The 23,046-nt window shown below is 45.3% G+C and overlaps 1 long non-coding RNA gene across 1 annotated transcript; it reads left to right on the top strand.

Annotated features, from left to right (window-relative positions):
* Window positions 1-807: 807 nt before the first annotated feature.
* On the top strand, window positions 808-11,245 carry LOC121358726. Its single transcript, XR_005955937.1, has 3 exons — window positions 808-1,355; window positions 2,670-2,737; window positions 11,012-11,245. It is a non-coding gene; the product is annotated as an uncharacterized LOC121358726 (long non-coding RNA).
* Window positions 11,246-23,046: the final 11,801 nt, after the last annotated feature.

The raw sequence follows: 23,046 nt of genomic DNA, 5'->3' as shown, positions 1-23,046 counted from the left end.
GGTTGCCCTCCTCAGGGGCTGGGAGGGCTACAGCTCCATGTCTGGGAACAGGCAGATGCAGCAGTGCCCTTTGCAGCTGCCAAGCCAAGGTCTCGGGCACCAGGAGCACCACTGCATCTCGCTGCATGTTGCTGCTCTAAATTTAGCCCTGTCAGTGCCTCCTGGGTTGGCTCTGGTCTCTGTCGGTAGCTGGGAGAGAGCCAAGGGCTGGGGGAGAGGAGGGCATGCTGTGGGACATAGCTCACACTCCTGCTCAGTGCCAGGGCCAAGGACCACTTCTCTCCTTGCGTGGAAGAGAGAGGGAACTATGCCCAGAATTAGAAAGAAGCGTAGCCTGGTGCATGTGGCAGGGTGAATGAATTCTCCCATTCCTCACTGGAAGGGGCACAACAAAATCAGGGCTTCACTAGAGGGACTCAAGTATTTCACTCTTACACTTTTACTATCTTCCAGTACATTCCAAGTAACAAGATGGCTATAAATAAAACTACCCTGCCAGCAAGTAGCTTTGGCTGGTGTTAGGAAGAAGAGATTGATGCATTTCTGTTCACAGCTGGAAACAAGCCTCAGTTCCCCTAGATGATGAGCTTCTCTGCAGACAGCATCACCATATCACTTAACATTTCTCTGAGTGTTAATTAGGAAGCAGGTTTGTGAATCTGAGGATGAGTCTGGAAAATCTACTGTTCTGTGGTGGAAGGACCAGGGTACAGTGATAAGAAATAGAAGGGATTTCCTTTTTTTTGTTTCTTAATGTAGTTTTTAGGCATATGAAACAGACCAACACCTCTCCAAATTGTCCCTGTGTTCACATTATACTGAAAAAATGACATTTATCAGCATGGCTGGGTGTTAGGGAAGTCTATTAATGGAAGCAGTATGCAACTGTACAGAGATGGTATTTAGCAACAAGCACATAAAGCTTTTCTTCCATTAAAATGCTGCTTCGGGCAAGAATGCATTGCTTGATTAGTTTTTTGGAGAGCAGTTTTTCATTCATAATGAGAACACATATCTCAGCCACTGTTATTAGTGAGAACATGCTCTAAAATGAAAATAGAGAGAAGGCAAAGCCAGGAAGCTGTCAGGGCAACGTTAAACAGCATCACATCTTGACAAGGTGAGCTGTCAAGAGCATTTTGGCACCATAGGAAGCACGTGCTGTGCAAGAGTCACTGATAACAGCAGAGCAGCCATCCACATAGCACTCAGGTTGGATCACTCTTGGTGGTCTTGGTGCTTGCTCCTCCCCAGCATTTCTCTACTCTCCTCGGCTTTCAGGATGCCATGGATAGAATTGCATGTTGCAGGTTTCTGGGGGTTGGATGCCTGGTTCTCATCTGTTGACTGAAGAGGTGAGTGATTTTTCCAGAGCTTGTATAAAAAAAGGGCTCCTCACCGCAGTGCCTTGCATGGCGTCAACTTCTGCCCCACAGAAGTCAAGTGGCTTTTGTGGTCGAGTGAAAGGTGAAATACAAAAGTAAGACAGAGTCCTACAAGCAGTCGTTTTGACTGGAAAAGGACAAACTCCATTTTAGTTGCCATTCTTTTGATCCTCTCTGTTGGAGTGTGTGCGGCAGAGACAGCGGCTCTTGCTGTTCGGCATTGTCACAGCTCAGTACAATGTGTGGCCACCTGCAGCCAGGCACAGGCACCACGCAGAAAGAGGAGGTTTGTGCTCCTCTGTTTGCCTTGGTCACACGAATGCATCATCTGTGAGAGATAAATAACACAACAGAAACTGGCAATGCAGTGAAATGGCAGCGTCATCCAGTTTGCCATGGAGGGAGGGTTACAGACAAAGCAGGTTATGCACAGATGGCAGAGTAAAGGGAGTTTCCAGCAATGAAGGATGAAACCCTTTGCCTCATAAGCTCTGCAGAGGATGAAGTGGCTTCTTTTGCAGCTGAGGGCTGAGCTCGTGTCCTTCACAATCTTCTCTTTAGTTCCCTTTCTCTCTCCTCAGAGAGTTCAGCCCTGAACAGCCAAACAAGTCCTTTGCAGCCCCACACTGGAAGTAAATCCTTTGAGTGCAGGAGTTTTGGGGTACAGGATTGAAACCAAGATCAGCCAGACTGGGGCTTACCTGACAAGTGGGTCCCCAGATGAGAACAGCCAGCATGTCTGTGCACAGCAGCAGAGCCCCTGGGCCCTCTGCCCTGCAGGGAAATGTGTGCTTGCTAATTAGAGGAACCAACTCTCCAATTGCTCTGCTGTTCTGCAATCTCTCACTGGGGGTTCTCCCTTGAGATCCGAGCTCAGAGCTCTGAGTGTTTGCACGGGGGAACCCTGACTGCTCCAAAAGTTTCTCTTCTGATCCCCTCTCAACGTGGCTGGGGAAGAAAGAAGTCACACACCCCCTAGCCCCCCTCCCCAGGTAACAATGCAACTGTGGCCAGGCTGACAGAACACAGTACTTGAGCAGTTCTTCCTTTAAAACCAACCATTTGTTGCTTTTTTCCCCCTCTGAGATTACAGTATCTCTGCTGCCAAATGAGTTTTGAGATCAGATAAACTGGAAATACTTAAAATTGTTACCCAAAAAACCAGGTAAGAATGAACTTATGAACTTAAAAATGAACTTGTGAATTATTGTTCTTTCCCCCTGTTTGCATATTTCACTACTTTTCGGTTTCTTTCTGACATGAAAACTTCTATTATGATTGCAGCCTTGCCAGAAAAGCTAAAAGCAGGAAATACTACTGGATAACATTCACAGAGTTTTGTAGGCAAAGAGGTAAACCTGCATAAATATTTTAAGGCTCAGGCACTTCTTGAATTAAGCTGTAATCACTTTGTCCAGCTTTATTCATTCAGTCCTTTCCTGTGTTTAGCGTGGTTCACCAAGTTGAACAGATTTCATGGAAGCTGCAGGATAATTGAAGTTCCTACTGCATGTGTTTGCTATTTCTCCCAAAGTACTGAGGTAGTTGCTCCTGTGCCTGATGTTTTCTCCCTGCTGTAACAGGAGTTGCTTGACAGATTAATGCATGCATTTTCTTATCTGTCAGTTTTTACAGTGTGCCGTGAGCTTTGGGAGTATTTTTATTGCCTATCATTTTCTCCAGAAAATGAGTGATTATTTGTACTTTTTTTTTTTTTTTTTTTTTTTTTTACTACTATAAGAGTTCAGGCTGGAATTGACATTTCCTGGGACCATCTCTAAGAGTAAGCAACCTTCACAGCAATATTTACTTGCTCTGCTACAATTCTGGGACTTTTTCATGTACTGAATACTTTGATTCATAGACAGAAATGAGCCTGATACTTCCAGGCTGAGGAGGGAAAGGCAGTGCAGTCCTTCATCCATCTTCCAGACTTGGATTTTCATCCAGCTCTACAAATGGAGCCTTGAGTCTGTCTTGCCCTCTGATATACTCTGTGCCTGTGCACCACCCAAAATCCTATCTACGTGTCTGCATGAGAAAATGAACTAATCAGGTGGGAGGTCTGGGAGTGTTTAAACACACAAGGTTGCCACCTCAAAAGGACAGGAGTCACAGGGAGCTTCCCCTGATCTTTCCACCAGCACTTATCTCCATTTTGTGGCAGCTCACATTGCCCAGGGCTTTGTGGAAGAGGATCCTGGAATTCACCAGGTAAAAAGATGTTCTGCTGGAGGGGGAAGAGAAGATCTGTGCCCTAGGGAAAACCAGCTTTGGAAGAGGACTCAGTGCCCTAGAGAAACATTAGCTGTTTAAACAATATGCTTAGAGGATGTCTGACTACTTAAGGATTGTCAGTTTTGTGTGTTCCCAACCATCTGGAGTGATTTACATCCCATTCTTCCCATTTCCAGCTCCACAAGGCCAGGAGCTGGCCTGTTTTAGTCTGAGACTAAAAGTGGTAGTTGTATCCAGGAAAGGAGCTCCTTCATTCAGGTTCTGGAGTGTTTAGGCTCTGTTAGATGGATAGGAACCCTGAAATGGGGATAACAGGGCATGGAATAAACACAAGGAGAAATACTTTCTTCCAGAGACCTCTTGCATTTAGTACAGAACTGGAAATTGGTGAGAAACACTCTGTGAAATTGTGGGGAGGTATCAAGGTGCTATTTTCATTTAGTGTCTTAGAGAACTTAGAGATCTGTGCAAGAATTCAACAGGGAGGGTACAGTTTCAAAAATAAAAGACTGGAGAAGATTGGTAAGAGTCTTACACTCATGAAACAGCTTCTCTTTTCCCTTGGAAGGGCCATTAATTGTTCTCTGCTAAGGAGATTTTTTTCCCCCCTACTCCTGTCTCAGTCTTTATCAGCTATTTGTACTGCTGAGACATCTCCTGTGTGAGGAGCTGACTCAGAGCTCAGACCTGCAGTGTTCTTAGGGTCTTGATCTTTGGGACAGAAATAAACACATCAATTGAATTCTGCTCGTAAAACTGACACTATCCAGACCACCAGGCCTAAAATATGGCCTTGTGGGTTTTTATGATTGGAACAGGAAAGTCAAATGTCTTCATTCTCATTCCTCCCCACTCCAAAAAAAAGAGAAAAAATAATACATTTATGCATCTGTACCTACAGATGTCCCTCTATATATAGACACTATCATACATTTCACTACACACTCAAATAGCACCCAGAAATTTAAGGTTAATCCACCCACATGAGTGTACGAGATAAGGGAAATGCCACAATAAAGAGACCCGTGCTGTCTTCATAATTCCAGACATATTTCTAGGCTTAAAGCAATGCCACAATGCTGGTCTTTCAACAAAAGCACAAAATTGCATCCAGTGGTTTCCACTCCTGGAAGCCCTCTGTTAGAGTCTGAAGAAAGTTTTCATTTCAACAGAAAAAAGAATAGGCTGTTGCTGGCACAAAATTTGGGAAATCCATCCTCTGCATTCTTTGTGCTGCTTCCAACCTGCCACTCAGAGCTCTGCAGACAGGTAGGGCTCTGCTTCTCCACTTTTTTACTGAGGGGTGTGAGAAGGACAACAGAACAGGACACAGAAAAATGAGCCAAGGAATTAGCACAACAACAACTTCAGGCATTTGGGAAACATTCAGCCCATTTGGAAGAAAAAAATCACATAAACGTGTGCTGGATAACAACACTGAAAATAAATTACAGAGAAAAGAGAAGCTGATATAATTGTTGTAAACAAAGCCAAGTATACAATTAGAGCTACTCAAGGCTTTTATTGTGATAAAGCCAGTTAATCCAACAAAATCCTTGCTCAGTTCTTTTTAAAAACAAACACAAAAAAATTCTGTGCCAGAGAAGCAAACTCAGAGGAGCAAACACAGAGGAGCTATGTTTTATCTCCAACAAAATTTAGTTAGAGGGTAAAGAGCAAGATTAGTATTTTCTGGAGAGCTTTTGTTGAGGAAAAAAAAAAACCTTGGACATTAAATCTTAACATCAAAACTAAGACTAAGGAATAGCAGGGATGGAACAGCCACATTTTGAAAACAAAGCCTGACATTTCTGGCTTTTAGGCCATCTAATCAGCTTTGCTCTGCCCCTGTCTGCACCGTTGCTCTTCAGTACTGTGTCCCAAAAGGGCACTGAAGCACTCAGTGCCTGAAAAGCACCTTTATCATTCTGCAGCCAGAGAAATTCCAGCCTGGCTGCCACAGAAACCCCACTGCTGGGTCTCCTTCCTGCAGGCAAGTACCCCACAGTCCCCGGGGTAAAACCAGCATGGACTAGGATATGGCTGCCTTACAAGCAGCTGAGCTGCCTGGGTGGCTCTGCAGAGGAGAGCAGTGCAGTCAGATCCAGTGGCACTCACAATTTAGGGAGATGGCAGTGCTAAAAAGCGGCTTGAGACTGGTTTTTCCCACACCTGGCTCCAAGCAGGACTAACATATCCATCTTCCACTAGGAAGCATTATCCTAAATATCATCAAATTCAGCATCAAATTTGATACCAGCTTCACCAAATTCATTGGCCAGGAGAGATGGGCTAATGCTGGCAGTGCTGCTGGGGGGGCTGCTGTGCAAGCTGGAGATGGATGAGGGGCTGTGGGGAGAGAGGCAGAGAGGCAGTGGACACCTTTTCCCATTTCAGCACAAGGGAAAAGCCTGGGGAGCACCAGAGATGCACTGTTCCAAACAGATGGCTGGTCCCAGATGCATTGCAGGATGACAGGAAACCTCCAAGGCCATCAGTCCCAGTGTCCAGAGATGGAACCCAGCAGCTCTCCAGATCACCTCTCAATCCAAGAGGGCAGCAACACTATGGGATGCAAAGGAAGAAGAGTTTTGGAATTGCACAGGGCTTGTGGGATGCTTTAGTGGCAAACCAAAGGGAGGAAGAGGCAGGAGCAGGATGGTAGTTAGGGGATTTGGGGAGGAGCAGGAATGGGGGAGTAGAGGGGTATAAAAGGGAATAAAAGGGGCAGTCGTGGAAACAGTTTGCTGCTCAGTGCACTGCTCTGGGTGTGCTCTGCACCCAGCCAGCACAGCCTGGCCTCTACCCCTGGCAATGGCTTTCTAACCCTTCCCTAGGCAGGAGAGTGTTCCTGTGGGCACTGCACGTGTGAGGGTGTGAGCGCAGCAGCTGAGCTGGCCATGGCTCCGGCTGTGCCTGCAGTGAGTGCGGGTGATACTGAGCTCAGATCCAGCCAAAACAGGCTGGGAGCTGGGCACGCGGACTGGGAGCAAGGGGTGTGCGTGTGTGTGTGTCCCTGGGTCAGCTCTGGCTGTGACAGCACCTCTGTGTCCCCAGGAGCAAGGACAGGGGCTGTGGGACCAGGGGGCCATTCACTGAAGAGCTGGACTCTGAGATCCTTGGGGGTCCCTTTCAGCTCTGAAGATTCTATGATTCTGTGATACAGAAACGTGGTCTGTGGGCATGTGCTACTGCAAAAATGTTTTTAGCCTTGCTACAGTTTGGAGCTGAGGGTGTGGAGCTGCAGCAGCCTCACATCTCTCAGGCAATTGAAGCCAGCTTGCTGTGTTTTATTGCATACCAAGATTTGACCTTGGTCTAGAAATCTCTAAAAACTATATAGTCCCTGTTGAAGTGGCTTGAGCTGTTTCTTAAAGTCAGCCTTGCTTCTTGAGCTGACGGGTTAACCAAGTAGACACTTCAGATGTTTCTTCTCAGTCTGTATATTCAAGATGCAAGATAATCCAGGAGGGTGTTGGCTTACTTGAATTTGAGAACTAAAATAAAATAAAATAAAATTAGGCATAAACATATCCTGTGGCATACTGAGGTGCATCACAATTTCTTACCCTTCTTGTCATTTGGATAATGAGGACATTTATAGTCACAGCAGGAACACTGTCACAGGGTAAGTTTCCTTAATGCTCTGTCTGAAAAACACCAGATGACTAAAGAAGAGAGAGCTTATTACAATTAGTGCTGCTTGAGAACTTCTGGATGCTGTGCTTGCTGCCTGCAAATCCATTGTTCATCAAGACTGAAATTTGGTGTGAACATGTTTCAGTGGCTCTTTCTCAAGGATGAATATGCCCTGCACATCCCAGACCAGCTCAGGCTGTTGGAGCTTTCAGCTCCCTGCCAGACTTTGCTGGCATCTGCATTGTCAGGTTATAATTCTGCCACTGGCAACACAGAGCTGCTGCTTTCCTGAAGGCCTCAGAGAAAATGTAACAAGTGCTTTGCCTTCTCCAACATCAGCTCACTGTCCTGATGACCAGATATAGCCCTAAAGCCAGATTTTCTTAAGCTTTTCCACACCTGAGAGCAGCAGAGATGGGAAAAAAAGGAGAAGAAAAAACCCCAGGTAGGATAAGAGAAGAGCAATACTGAAAAAAGAACCAAACAGATTTCCTGATCTCTTCTGGCAGAGAGCAGACATCCTGATAAACAGATGGGATAACCCTCAACCACTGTGTGCTTCACTCCCAGGTTGTCTCTGACACATGACTTACCATTAAATTCCTGCCACCTGTCCTTAGACGGGCCTCTGGATTTCCAAGGGGACAAGAACACCCTGCTGAGGCATCCCTGGCCCACTGGACTGTGTCCCTGAGGGGCTTTGGTGGCATTGATGGGGTTGTGTTAGCTGTGAGCCACTCCGTGCTCTGCACAGCTGCCTGCCTTGGTACCTCCTGAGGAGGAAGATGATGATGAACTTCTTCTGGGAAACATGTCTTTTTTTGAAGTCCCAGCACTGTGTTTTCTCTTCACTGTTTGTACACAAATACTGTCCTCGCAGCTCTGAGAGTTTTGAGGCCTTAAAAGCTTGCTTTCTCTTGGGAAACACCTCTGGAAAGTTCCTGGGGACATCAGTTCTAAGCCTTTGTCCAAGCAGCAGGCTGAGTGGGACTTTGGTACATTGCTATTACTTCTTTCACACATCTGAAAGGAAAATTTATGTGTCTGAAGGAAGAGATGTGTCTAATCTGCAACCTGTGTGGAAGCTCTGCTATACTGATAAATAAATGTCACCTCTTCAGAGATGTCTGAACAGCCCCATAACACTAACCCAGGTGCCACACAAATGCTGTATTACAACATGTGGCTTTACTCTGATCTCACCAATGTTTAACTTGGTCTCGTCCACCTTATTTGCTTTGATTAATTTATGGATAAGGTTTTTCATTTTCACAAAGTTTCACTTGCAGTGATTTTCAGTAACCAGGAAAAGTTTCCTTCCCTGTACAGCCCATGTACCCATCAAGAGAATCTTTCACCCTTTACTGGCCCAAAGTCCTTGAAAATCTGGTTTATCCTCAACTTTTTCCTTGAATACTGAGCATTTTCTTCTAAACTTTCTCCCAGATCTCCCTTGCTTGCAGCCATCTGTGAAGGACTCCTGAATAATTCAACAGTACAAAGCTGCTGTCAGTACCCTGGGCTCAGCACTGTCCAAAGTGAGCCACGCAGTGCCAGAGGCTCCAACACATCCTCACCTGCCCCTACTGGGACACATGAAACTCCCAGACCATTTCTTCCTCCACAAAAATACATCCAACTTCTATTAATTGTAGCTGTGTTCTTTATCAAGCAAGCAATTACCTCCCAATAATCTCAGGCAGCAGCCATGTTCCCAAAACTGTGAAGGTGATGCTGGAACTTTTAGTCAGCAGAGGCAGCCCTGTGTGTTGACATTAGGTACACATCCCTCTCTGTCTTAAACATGTGTTTATACGTGCACATGCATGCTGTTGATGAGCAGGTTTCTCTCTAAAACTCACTTTTCTTATTCAAAGAAAGGCTCAGAGGACATGTCACTCTTGTGAAGCCTGTCTGGAGCTTTGTACTGGTCCTTGCTCAGTCCTCTTGGAGGACAGCAGTTGATAACAGCACACACACAGAGAAATGTCTAGATCTACTAAATCTTATCCTTCCTCTAAGAGTGACAAAATGATGCTCTGCAGAACAGGAAGGCAAATTCACACATCTATCTCTCCTGAATTTATGAGCTGAATTTTGATCTTTGATTTGTTGGTCAGCTCTAAAAATGTGGACTTCACTGTGCTGCAATTCAGACTTTTGGCTTTTCTTTCTGCCCTGAAATTCATAATGCCTGGCTAATGAGCTTAGGCATGGATGTCAGGAGAGTAGCTGTAGTGCAAAAGAGAGAAAAAGCTTCAGTTTGCTTCTGGAACAGACTTTTCTGCCTATGGTAAGAGAAAAAGATGCTTTGATTCATAGCAAATGAGCCTTTCCAAATAAACTTGGCTGGGCATGCAATGGCATCTTCCTGTCACTGCAAAATAAATTCCTCCTGAGAAAAAATCCCTGTTGATAAACAACTCTCAAAGTGATTTTGTCAGGTCAGAATTTAAACAAGAAATTTCCTGCCTGCAGCAGGCCAAAAGTCAGGGAAAAAAATAGGGATGGGTCCTCTCAACTATAGGCAGGATTTTTCCATCCTGGGCGCCCTTGCTTCACAGTGTGTTGTGCTCCCAAAGCCACCCTGAGCAGGCTTCATGCTCTGCTCTGGTTAACTGAGCAGGAGGCAGGGAAAAGCTGTGCTGGGAGTGAATCCTTGGAGCTGGGGCTCTGCACCAGCTGAGTGTGGCCCCTGGAAGAGCCACCTGCTCAGAGTCAGGGCAGATATCCTCTGCAAAGGCACTCCAGTTTCACCTGGCTGGGCCCCGGGCTGTGTGCTCCGTGGGGAGGGTCAGCCCCTCTCTGCACTGAGCAGGCTGGGTGAAATGCCACGCTCTGCTTGGTACAGATGACAGGGCTTGGCTAGGCAGGACAGCACCTTTGGGCTGTCAGCTGAGAAGTCCCAGAGCTTGAAATAGGGCAGGCACTTCCCTGGGGAGCAGGAGATGCTCAGACTAGTGCAGAGAACCATGAATTTTTTCTGTGCCCGTGGGGGATGCAACCTGGCCAAGCAGGGATAGCATTTGCCTACCTGTGGTGTGTAGAGCTGCATAGAAATGAGCAGTGTCTGTGAAGTTCAAGCTGGCAGGCAAGCTTAAACCTCCCTGCTGCACCATCAGGGGTTTTTATTTTGGCATCTTGATGTCTCTTTTAATCTGGCATCCCACAGCCCTTGGGTGTGCAAGGGTTGCTCCTGAGGGGCTGGTGCAGGATGTGAGCCAAGCCCAGATTTCCCACTGGACGCTGCTGACATCCTTGCTACCATTCCTTGTGTCACAGCCTGCCGAGGGTTTGCTAAGCTCCCTGCACACACCCACATATGTAAATTGCCATGGCAAGTTTATTCTCAGCCCAGAATTTATACCTTTCCGAAATTCCTTCCCTTGGAATAAGCAGATTATTTCCCTTTTGGACATATCTGTGCAAGTTCAGCAGGGTCAGGAGACAGTGAGGGCAGCCTATCTGTCTACTCCTATGACTTCTAGAGGAAAAGGACACCAACATAATCAAGTTCTTTCTCTCCTAGAGCAAAAGGATTCTTCCCAGAGCCCAAAACTCTGGTTAAGGCCCCTTGGCTTTGAATTGGAACCTACAGAAAGCTCATCTGCCTCAAATGTTTGACATAACCCTGGCCCCCTAATCAAGCTATAATTTCCCACCATTTTCCAGTAATCTCACTAAGTCTATCTTCCCAAAGTATTGTTTGCTACCAACTCACCTATAACAAATGCTCTATTTCCCTTTAGAATGAAGGCTCATTCTCACCCTGTGGAATTGCTGAAGAGTTTTCCAAAGCAGATGATACCATTGCCATCTTTTTCCAGATCCTTTGCAAACTGTAGCTCTGCAAGTCTTATTTGGCCCAGACCTCTTTGTTTCCAGTATTTCTTCTTTCAATCCCATTCATCCATTAAAAAGCTCCATTTGGCTGTGCAAGTCTTCCTCTGCTTGGCAAATTAAAGCTACTTTGTCAAAGATTATTTATGGGTCCTGTAGTTCTCTGTCTTTCCCCCTTTGTTCCATCCCAATCGATATTCTAACCATCTTGCTCCATTTTTAGTGTTCTACTCAAGTTGCTGTGCTGTTGTTCTCTCTCTGTCTCTGCCTAAATGTGCATGAGTGAGATGAAGTGCCTCCAAACAAATTTCAGAAATCAAGCTCAATTGTCATCTTTTTGACTAACAGTCAGTGATACTTCCTGACTGTTTATGGAGAGCAACAGAGCCAACCATGAGAAATAAAATTCAAGGAGAGGGACAGGAGAAGGAAAGGAAAAAAAGGAGGGAAGAAATAAATGAATGAAGAGTTGGGGAGAGAGAAGAAAAGAGTCTGCAATCCCTCAGTGAGACAGCGAATCAGAGTTTATGAAAACTGAATGAATTATTGATAAAATAAAACTTTTAAGGGATTTATATGCTAATTAATCACTGAGTTAATTCTTATTAAATGGCAAACCCTCTGATTATGCCACCCAGTACAGTCATGACAAAAGCAGTTCTTTCTGCAGCTCCCATCTGTTCTAAAGGCTGCCAGGATTTGTCCCCAGAAGTCAGGGACTCAGGAAAAGGAGCTTTCAGATTCCCTTCACACCTCTTTTGTAATCTGTGTATTGATCTCAGCAGACAAGGGAAGTGTTGCCCTGATGTGGAAAGTCCCAGCCACATGGCTACATGAGGTTCAAAAAACAACAGTTGACAGACTTCAGTTTACCTAATGAAAAATTGGGTTTTCTTTCACTTTTAAAAGTGGGTTTGTATAAACTTACAGATGTGGAAAGTATCTGGCAGTATGAGTCTGCTCATCTCACAGGGGAGAGTGCAAGAAATGAGCATTTTTTGATTTTGAGGTGGATAACAAGATATTGCATTGACCTTCTTAGGCAAAGAGGAAGAGCTGCACCACTTGAAATCTTGGATCTGACCTTTTCTGAAGTGACATGCTTCAATTCAGTATGAAGTTGTCAGATTCAATCATACAGCCTTTAGATGGAAGGAAAAAACTAATTCTGCCTATTCTTTGATCAGCCTGGAAGGTCATTGCAACCCCACACTCAAGAGTTTTTTGTCTCTGAGCAACTTCCTTGTGAGGTTAACATGCTGAAGATATTCCAGCGTGGATGAGACTTTAGAGTCTCAGGAAGTGGTTGCTGAAGAGTTGCACTGGGTTGACCCTGGCTGGGTGCCAGGTGCCCACCTTGGTTTGACAAGACAGGTGTCTGCTAAGGAAGGCAGGAGCCTCCTCTGAAATGGAAAATGTAAACACCCTCCCTCTGAATTATTATAATTTTGTAAAGGCTCTCATTCAAAGATATGGGAATAGGAATAACAAGATCTTTACTAGGAAAAGTAAAAATACAATAGCATAAACAAAAAAAAAAAAAAAAAACCCAAACAACAACAACAAAAAAAACCACTGACAGAGCCAGAATAGGAGCTGATACCCTGTGGGTCAGAGTGTTGGTAGGAGTCCCATTAAATGGGTAATGCAGCCCTCCTGCAGTGCCAGCTGTGGTTCTGTTGGAGCAGGGATCCTGTAGAAGGGTGGAGCTTTCCTCCGAAGGTCCAGTGGTGGTGTGAATGGGCCTGGCCTTCCTCTGGGAATCCAGTGGAGAAGAAAGCTGCTCCTCTGGGAATCCACTGGAAAAGGCTGCCTGTGGTGTTCCAGATCTCAGATCATATCCAGGTAGGAATGCTTGGCTCCTCCCCCTGGGCAGAGCACCTCAGAATGGAATGATCTAATTTTATCAGCCATGCAGTGACACTCACTGGCCCATTAACAGAAGATAATTAATGTCCCATTAACAGAAGGAGGGAGGATTGGTTATGGAAGAGATAAAGAGAACGGCCCAATTAACAGAAGATAACTGCTCCACAGGTAGGAATAGAATACAACACCCATTTCCAACCCAAGACACCACCAAGCTGCTCCATCCCTCCCTTTCCCAGTGGGACAGGGGAGAGAATAAGATGGAGAACAACCAGCAGGGTGAGATGAGGCAGTTTTATTACAGTGAAAGAAAGGAACAAGCGAGAGTTTGGGTGTTCATAAGTGATGCTTCCCATCAGCAGCGATGTTCACACAATTCCTGGGAAGCAGGGCCTCAGCAGGTGTAATGTTCCTCTTCCAATGTTCCTCTGGAAGGAAAACATTGAAGAATCACAAATGACCCCACTTCTTCCTCTCTCCCTTAGCTTATATATCTGAGCTGATGCCATATTCACAGAATTCACAGAATCACAGAATGACTAGGATGGAAGAGACCTTCAAGATCATTGAAGGGGGTCTCATGATCAAGACCATCATCATGGGTCTCACCCCATGCCCCAACACCTCAACTAAACCATGGCAGCCACATCCAGGCTTTTTTTAAACACATCCAGGGATGGTGACTCCACCACCTCTCTGGGCAGATCATTCCAGAACTTTATCACTCTTTCTGTGAAATCTTTTTCCTAGTATCCAGCCTATATTTCCCTTGACACAGCTTGAGACTGTGTCCTCTGGTTCTGTCACTTGCTGCCTGGAGAGAGAGACCAACCCCCACCTGGCTACAGCCACCTTTCAGGGAGCTGTAGAGAGTGATAAGGTCACCCCTGAGTCTCCTTTTCTCCAGGCTGAACACCCCCAGATCCCTCAGCCATTCCTCACAGAGCTTGTGTTCCCAGCCCCTCACCAGCCTCGCTGCCTCCTCTGGACATGCTCAAGTGTCACCAGAAATGGTACCGAATATCTCTTTGGTTCATTTGGGTCAGCTGGTGCTCCCTCCCAGGATCCTGCCCACTCCCAACCCCCTGATGGGGAAGGAATGTCAGAGGGACAGCGCTGCTCAGCACCAGCCAAAAACTGGTCTGTTATCAACACCCTTCCAGCTACCAATGCAAAGAACAGCCCTGGGAGGGCTGTGAACTCTGCCTCGGTCAGGCCCAAGGCAATCTCCACCCCTTATTCCACACCATTTGTGTCATACTCTGATCCCACATAATCTGTGTACCTTCCAACTCTTCCATTGTATTTATTTTTCATTACTGAATCCTTTCTTACCCACACGGCTGAAACTATACCCTTAATCCCTCTCTATACCAAACATACATTAACTATTCCCAGGGCTCTTAGCAGATCCCGTAGTGCTGGCCAGCCAAGTGCTTCTGCTAAGTTTGCATCCCAGTGCTTCCATGTCCCATTACCTAATGCCCTTAACATAGCTTTCAGCAGCCCATTATATCTTTCAGTCCTCCCAGAGGCCTGTGGATGACAGAGAATGTGATATATCTACTCAAGGCCATGTTTCTTTACCCAGGAGTTTATCAGCCACCAGAGCCATTCCACCCTTCGCTGCTGTGAATCACATATTTAAGAATAATCATTAAAATCAACATTCAACATACAATCTTCACTTAGAATAACAAAAAAATAACAACTGAACTAAACAGAAGAAAAGGTGCCCACACCAAATCCAAGAATAACATAATCACAATACAGAACAAAAATGGACAATTTACAGAAAATCTGCTGCTGGACCCTTCACTACAATTACAACACAAATTCCCTACTATCATTCCACTTGGTAACATGGTTTAATACCTGTTTTGCCTGTTATTTCTCCCAATTAATACCTTATCTCAAAGTCCTCATGACTCACCAGCATCTCCACCAAAAACTGTCATGGTTTGACACTGGTCAAACTCCAGGCATCGCCAAAAGCTGCTCACTCACCCTTCCCTGCCACAGCTGGGCAAAGGAGAGAGAAATTTAATGGAGGGTTCAGGAGTTGAGATAAGGATGGGGAGAAAAACACTCCAAGGGCAAAACAGGCTCAACTTAGAGAAACAAAGGGAATTTATTACTGACAAAATCAGAGCAGGACAATGAGATGGGAAATAAGCTCTTAAAAACACCTTTTCCCCCCAGCCCTTCCCTCCTTCCCACCAACAGTGCAGGGAGACAGAGCATGGGGGTCTGGGGGTCAGTTCATCACCCAAGGTTTTCTTCCACTTGGAAGATGAGTCCTTCCCCTGCTGCACCCTGGAGTCTCACACGTTCTCACCTCTTCCTCTTCTCTGGCTGGAATTAACCTTGTTTTGATTTTCTTCTTAAATATGTCATCGCAGAGGCATTGCCATCATCTCTATTTGGCCCAGCCTTGGCCAGCAGCAGGTCCATCTTCAGAGCCAGCTGTGGTTTCCCAGGAGCTGCAGGGGTGCAGCTGCTTCACCATGGTCTCACCACAGCCTGCAGAGGAATCTGGGCTGTGGCACCTGCAGCACCTCCTGCCCCTCCTTCTCCACTGACCTTGGTGTCTCCAGGTTGTTTTCCTCACACGTTCTCACCTCTTCCTCTTCTCTGGCTGGAATTAACCTTGTTTTGATTTTCTTCTTAAATATGTCATCGCAGAGGCATTGCCATCATCTCTATTTGGCCCAGCCTTGGCCAGCAGCAGGTCCATCTTCAGAGCCATCAGGGATTGGCTCTGCTGGACATGGGGGAAGCTTCCAGCAGCTTCTCACAGAAGCCACCTCTGTCCTCCCCAAGCCACCAAAAAACCAGGCCCTGCAAAACCAACTCAAGAGTGAATAAAATTTTTATAGGGAAAGCAAATATGCCCTATCAGACTAGCAAGTGTTCTCAGAGGAAACAGACCAAATTTGGGGTTCACAAGCTCTTGTTCAGAACTGAAAGCAAAGCTGTCACCAAGCCATTCTGTCACTCCCCTCTTCAGCAGGACAGGGGGACAATATAGCACAGGGGTGACATGGGTAAAGATAAGGACAGAGAGAGATCATTTACCAAGGATCTTAAAAGGCTAAACAGGCTCAGCTTGGGCAAAATTGATTTAATTTATTGCCGATTAAGCAGAGTAAGATAATGAGAAATAAGAACTAATATAAACATATCTTCTCCCCACTCCTCCCTTCTTCCTGGGCTCAGTTTCACCCTCAGCTTCTCACCTCCTCCCCCCAAACCCTGAAGTGGGATAGGGAATGGGAATTATGGCCTGTTTGTAATACTTTGTCTCTGCTGTTTCCTCAGCTTCTCCTGCTTTCCCCCTGCTCCAGCATGACATCCCCTGCTCCAGAGTGTAACACATGAGACAGAGTCCTTCACAACCTTCTCTTATGTGGGTCCTTCCCATGGACTTCAGCTCTTCCTGTACTGCTGCAGTGTGGGTTATTTCCACAGAGCACAGTCCTCCAGAATCTGCAGTGTGGGTCACAGGTCCTGCCAAGAGCCTGCTCCAGCCTGGGCTTCCCATGGGGTCACAGCCTCCTCCATCAGGGCATACTCTGTGGGCTGCAGGTGGATGTCTGTTCCACCACGGAAAAATAAACACCTATTCACAGACTCACAGACATGCTGGTCAGAGGGGATGGGCTGGGAGCAGGATTCTCACAGGGCAGCTGTGGTTTTGCTAATGTGAGTTTTGAAACACTCCAGGGAGGGTGATACCCCACCTTACAAGTGTCTGTGCATGCACCACCGTCCTGGGAAGAAGTTTTTCCAATGCCCAACATGAACATCTCAAACTGCATCTGTGGCCTTTGCCTTTGTTCCACCACCTGGACCTGCCAAGCAGAGCTTGGCTTTGTTATCTTGGTACTTCCACCCAAACTACAACTGTCCACTCAAGCTATATTACATGTCCCTTTGGCTCCTGCTTTCCCAGATTAATCCTGTCCACTGCCCTGCACTGATCCTTGTATTTCAGGTATTCCATGGCTGGATCACTTTGGTAGGACACAAATGGACTGACAGTCTGGGGTCTGATGTGACTGTGGAGGTGGTGTATGTCATAAACAAATTACCACATTTGCAAAAACCTGATTTTGCAGGTTCAGCAACCAGCAGAAAATTTCCAAGGTCCACAGCAGATGTGGAGCAGTCCTTCAACCCACATGTGTGCCAAGGGAGTCATTGTGCTGTGGGAAACAGCATTCCTTGCTGTGAGCTCAGATATAAAACCTGGGCAGAGCAGAACTGGAAGCTGTGCAAGTGGCATCAGGCTTTATAATAAAGGCATCTGGGATTTAAATTTTGCTTTTCCAGAATGAAATTATTTTGCTTTCTGATATTTCTTGTCAAGCAACTGACTAGCGCTGGTGGGCATCATGATCTCACAGTAATCCTGAAATGAGGGCAGCATTTTTGCTGAAGCGGTGAATCTGCCATACCTCTGATTTCTTCCTTATCCACCCTGCAGTAAAGTCAGCAGCAGCAGAGAAAGCTGCTTGCCTGCATCTTCTCCCCAACTTTTTGAAAGGATAACCTGTGTTAGACAGTTTTGAGTTAGCAACAAAGCTTTTGTTTCCTGGGACAAGAATGTGTAGAAAACTGCTCTTGAAATCCATGGCCTCCTAATCCTTTTACCGCTTCATAATCAGAGTGCACAGGAGGTAGCAGGAGAATCTGGAATAAAAAAATTAGCAAGAAACTATAATGAAGATTTTAAAAATGGAGCTCTGGTAAGCAGCTTAGAGAAGGACATTTAAATCTTCTTTTTGAAGTTGCACATTCACAGATTTATACACTATTACAAAACTAATCAGGGTTCTGCAACGTTTAATATCACCTTTTGTCATTACTCATGGCTGCCTAGCCTTTCACATGTTATATTCTGTTATTTATTCTTTTATCAAGAACTTCACATATTTTTATTTATTTTATGCAGTGCTTTTCTTTCCCTCCTGAGCATTTTAAATTTATTCCATGTTTTATTCACTGAGTAGTGAACTTATTTTCTTTGAGCATCCACCGCATTAAAAAAAAGCCTTTATTCATTTAAGAGTGAGAGCCCAGATGTCTCCAGCTAAACTGATGTCATGTTTTGCACAAACCTATAAAATCAGGGTATTAAAAGACTCTAATCCCCTCCCCCCAAAGGAATTATATTAGTGTCACAACAACGTAACTAGATTTGGATTCTATCTTGTTGTCTTCACTCAGGTTTTAAGTTCGAAGTCAGATCAGTGGGCCTGGGAAAATATTAGTGGTTAAGGTATTTGAACAGGGATATAAGAGCAGCTGAAAGGGGTTAGGTACACAGTTCTCATTACGCTCATATTCTGCACTGCAGGAGAGACATGTAGGATAGAATTCTCTAGAAATGAGAAATATCTGGAATATTTTTACTATCCTCCACCACCTCTCTCCTTCATGTTTTGGGTTAAAATACATTGGTTATATTTTTTGAGTTGACAGGAATCCATGTTAATGTTGCTATATTCTAGAACAAACAACTTGTCTCTGTCTTTCTGCTTTAAAACTTCTCAGACCTTAATACATTTGGAAGTCAGAACTTGGAATTTGCTATACCACTCTGGCAATAAGCCTAACATGTTCATTAAGATACATTTATACATCAGATTTTCCATCTGCAGCACAAAAATTGACTTCCTGCTGCCTCACAATGATTTCACCCCAGCTCCCCCTACTTACTTTCCATTTTTCTTTATGCAAACCTTCGCTTCTAGGAAGATGCCAGTGAGCAAGATACAATCTATCTGTGTAAAGATAGATATTTATATATATATCCATGGTCCTTGGCTGAGAGCAGTGGCTCAATTTATACATGTAGCTGTAGAACTGCTGTATTTGTGTAATTATGTAATCAGCAGTAAGTTAAATTGCCCCTGTTTGTGTCCACACCTGACCCTCAGCTTCAACAGCTCAAAACCCCTTACAGAAGCCGCCTTACAGAATGCTCCTAAAACCAGTATCTGCTCACATATTTCCAAGAGCCTGCAGCCACATGCATATCCCCTCGGCTTGGAGTAAATCCTGTTTGCAGCATCAGACTGAAAAACCTTCATTTTCTCCTTGGTGCATCCTGAAGTACAGCAAGAGTGTTGCTCCAGGAATATCTGGATTGCTCCTGCTGCACCTATCCATTTTGGAGCCTTGGCTTTGGCACGTATCCTGCTGCCTGTCAGGAACTCAACTCTCTTGACCTGACCCATTTTACCCAAATTCGACAGTGGCCTCACAGATGCCTCCGTGCACCTTGGAATTTTGTGAAACGGCTTGGGCAGGGAATGAGCAGTCTTTACCATGGCACCAGAAGGCCAGCCCCTGAGAGACACCAGGGGAGACACAGGCCTCACCCCAGGCATGCTGCTAGGCAGGGCAGGCATTTCCAGAAGGAAAAAGTCTTTGGGACCACATCATTTGTGACACATCACTAGGCTGTGCCTTCCTCGTATCTATTTCTGTTTCTTTGTCAGCAGCATGTGCTACCTCTGTACCCCTGACAGTGTCATTAGGTGCCTGTTCTCACCAACAGTGACCACTCTTCCTCCCCCAGGTCCAGACCTGACAAACAGAACAAGCCCTTTGGTTATCCTGGGCAGTACCACAGCCCAGGTGGGAACAGCCCCAGGGGAGCAGCACCACAGACCCCTTTGTGTGCAGCTACAGCACCAGCCCTGCAGCTGGCCAAAGCAAAGTGCTGCTCCTCTGGGCTCTGCAGGCCAACCACACCAGCCTCACAGCCAGAACAGGGATGGAGTTCCTCTGGAATTTCTGTCAGACTGGGACAAAACCAAGGGCTTTGTTGTGAGAATGCTTTAGGCGCTCCTTTATTGGCTGTGGGTCATCCCCGTCCCGCTGCCTCTCGCTCAGGCAGTGACTCCACCACAGGGATCCTGGTGTTTTCCTTCCCCTGGCAGCTTTGCAGATGTTGAGAAGGTTTTCTGTACAGCCACTTCCCAGTGAATTATGGACCAGCCCCAACTGCTCGTTCTACTGCAGCTTAGATGAAAAGATGGAAAAAAGCAGAGACCATTTTTCTTCCTTCTGTCTCCTGGGGGCTGAGCCATAAACACACACTCAGCACACACCTATAATTTATCTCTCTTTATAAGCTAAATGCTCCTTGTAGGAACTCATTTTAGAAAACCAACTCTGCTTCCCAGTTTTTTCTCTAGGTTTTTGTTGTTGTTGTGTTGGTTTTGGTTTTGTTTTGTTTTGGTTTGGTTTGGTTTGGGTTTTTTCAGGATTACAATATAGATGATCTAACTGCTGTTCTCACTGCTCTGGTTGATTATGTGACTAAAATGCAGCAATACTCATCTCCTGTAGTTTCATCTGATTCCAGTTAATGCTTAAGTAATGATGTAGGGAATGTTTTACATCTTATGGTTACTACATTCTGTAAAACATACTCTTGAGATGAGTCCCTAAACCACTTTTCTCTCTCAGTTTTGCCAGTGGGGGCAACACAGAAAGTCCCATCTTGCACGGGTTTGGAGAGCATTTCTTTGGACACTCAGTTCATGCAGATTGAAACACCTCATCATCTGGACTTTGCAGGACTGAATAGAAGGGAAAATGTGCTTTTACAAGATACATTCTGGGGTGATTTTTGCAAAACCCAACTGCTTTGAAAATGGAAATATTTGGAAACACAACCTCTGTGACTCATTGGCTTTCCAGTCTGGATACCTTCATAGGTTCACTCTGCAGAGAAGGCTCCAGGATGAAGTGATGTGTCCTCCTGTCAGATGGGTGCCTGGGAGAGCCCCAAAAAGGGGAATAGTCACAGGAAATAACTGTGCTGAAGTTCTCACTGAAGTTTCCATGAGCCATTCTACACAGACAGGCTTAGGTTAGGGATGTTTCACTAAAAAATAATTTTTTCCATAGAGAAAAGCATTGGAAAGAAGTGACTGGAACCAAAATGTCAGAAGAAATGCAGGAGTTAGGAGAAGAGGGAGTAGACCAGAACTAATACTGCTATCCCCTCCAGCTTACCACACCAAAAATGTCACAGCTTTGATTGACACATAAAATTTTGCTGTACTTCACAGCAATTTTGAAGCACTGTAACCAATAAAGTGCAAAAATACTGCTGACAAGCAGGCTGGAGGGACAGTAAGGAAAAACAGAGACTGACGAAAACTTTCATTTATCAAAACTTTGCTGTGATATGGGATAGGATCACATGAAACTCTGCCTAAGACCATGTCTAGGGAATTTGTTGAGGGTCCAGTACTGAACCACCTGCTTGGCTTGAGTTCACTGATTAAACTGAGAATTTGCTTCACTTCCATGCTGACTTGGAGTTAAAGGTATAAAGGCCTGTTGTGGTGCCCCACTGAATTCTGTGAAATGTGCCCTGAGCATTTTAAAAATGAAGGAAGGATGTTTTGGCTTTTGCTAGTTTGGACAGATCATTGAAAACTGTTTCAAGGACAACTGGTGAAAGAGACAGTCTCTATTTAGCCAGCTAAGTAATATATTCATGGAGGAAATTTGAATTTTTTGTTTATTTATGACAAACACTTGTACAATTTACCTTCTTTTCTTTCGAATGGGGAGGTGCAAAAGGATACTTTTTAAAAGTAAGGTTTCCAAATATTTCAGGAGGCTTTAAAAAGAGATGTATAGAGCAAACTACACATACAAATATATGTCCATAATAAATACTCTTCTGTGTGACTGTTCATATGGAAACATATTTGCTTCAGTCTCTGAAGAGGGGATAAAAATGATTTGATGTCTACCTGATTTTACCTGTCTGGTGCTAATTTATGTGACAAACCCTGCAATATGGTAGCTGTTCTGGGAAGTGCCACAATGATACAAGATATAACATCTTGTTCTGGTTCCAACCAGGACAAGGGTTAATTTTTGCAGTATCCAGGAGCAGGGTCTGAACCATTCTGAACCACCTCACATCATGCCCAGGGTGAGGAGGAAGGGGTCCATTCTGGTGGGGTAGTGGGCAGTGAGAGGCCGGGGTAACATCATGTTCTGTGGGGTGAGCACTCGAGGATCACTTGCCTCTCTTGTACACTGTTATTAATATTGCTGCTGTCTGCATTTGTTTCTTATTTCACTGCTGTTTCCAGCAGATTGTTCTGATCTCAGCCCCTGACCTTCACCTTTTGTTCATCCACTTCTCCTTTTGTGCATCCACTTCTCCTCTCCAGCTCATGGCGGGGAGGGTGGGAGTGAGAGAGGGAATCAGTGAGTCGGTTTGGGCTGTTTCAGTGGAGTTTTGGGTCTGGCTGAGCTGGAGCTCATTTCCCACAGCAGCCCTCCCAGTGCTGTGCTCTGCACTGGCAGCAAGGAAGGTTCTGATACCACCCCAGTGTTTTGGCTGCTGCTGGGCAGTGCTGGCACAGCCCCCAGCGCTGCCTCTCCAACATTCCCCTCATCAGCAGGCAGGGGGTCAGCAGGATCCTGGGGAGGGACACAGCCAGGCCAGCTGACCCAAGAGAACCAAGGGATGTTCTGTACCATATGGCATCAGCTCAGATACAAAAGCCAAGGAAAGAGGAGGAAGGGAGGGCCATTAGTTATTTACAATGTTTGCCTTCCAGAGCAGCCACCACAGGGGCTGAAGCCCTGCTTCCTGGGAAGTGTCTGAACATTGCTCGCTGATGGGAAATAGAGAATAAACTTTCTTTTTTTTTTCTCTCCTTCCTTGTGTATGTGCAAACCTTTGCTTTTGCTTTATTAAACTACTTAATCTCAACCTATAAGTAATTTTCCACCTTATTTTCCCTCCCCTGTCCAAGCTGGGAAGGGGAGTGGTAAAGCAGCTGGGTGGGCACCTGGTGTCCAGACAAGGTGAACCCACCACAAAAGAGAACATCAACTGGGGAGTACCATTCCTAAACCACAACACCTCTCATTTTAATTCCTGACTATCCAATGAATTCCAAGAGCTAAGTTATGATGTTTGAGAGGTTTTTCCCTCAGGAAATTCCCGAGTGAGCCAAAGAAAGAGAGCTCACTCTTGATGCTGGTTTTGTTCACGATGAAAAACTGGCATGTGGGTCCA

This window comes from Pyrgilauda ruficollis, unplaced genomic scaffold (genome assembly GCF_017590135.1).
Source record: "Pyrgilauda ruficollis isolate IOZ18807 unplaced genomic scaffold, ASM1759013v1 scaffold4, whole genome shotgun sequence".
NCBI classification, from domain to species: Eukaryota; Metazoa; Chordata; class Aves; order Passeriformes; family Passeridae; genus Pyrgilauda; species Pyrgilauda ruficollis.
Note: the sequence above shows the minus strand (reverse complement) of the source record. Positions and strands in the feature narration are given on the sequence as shown.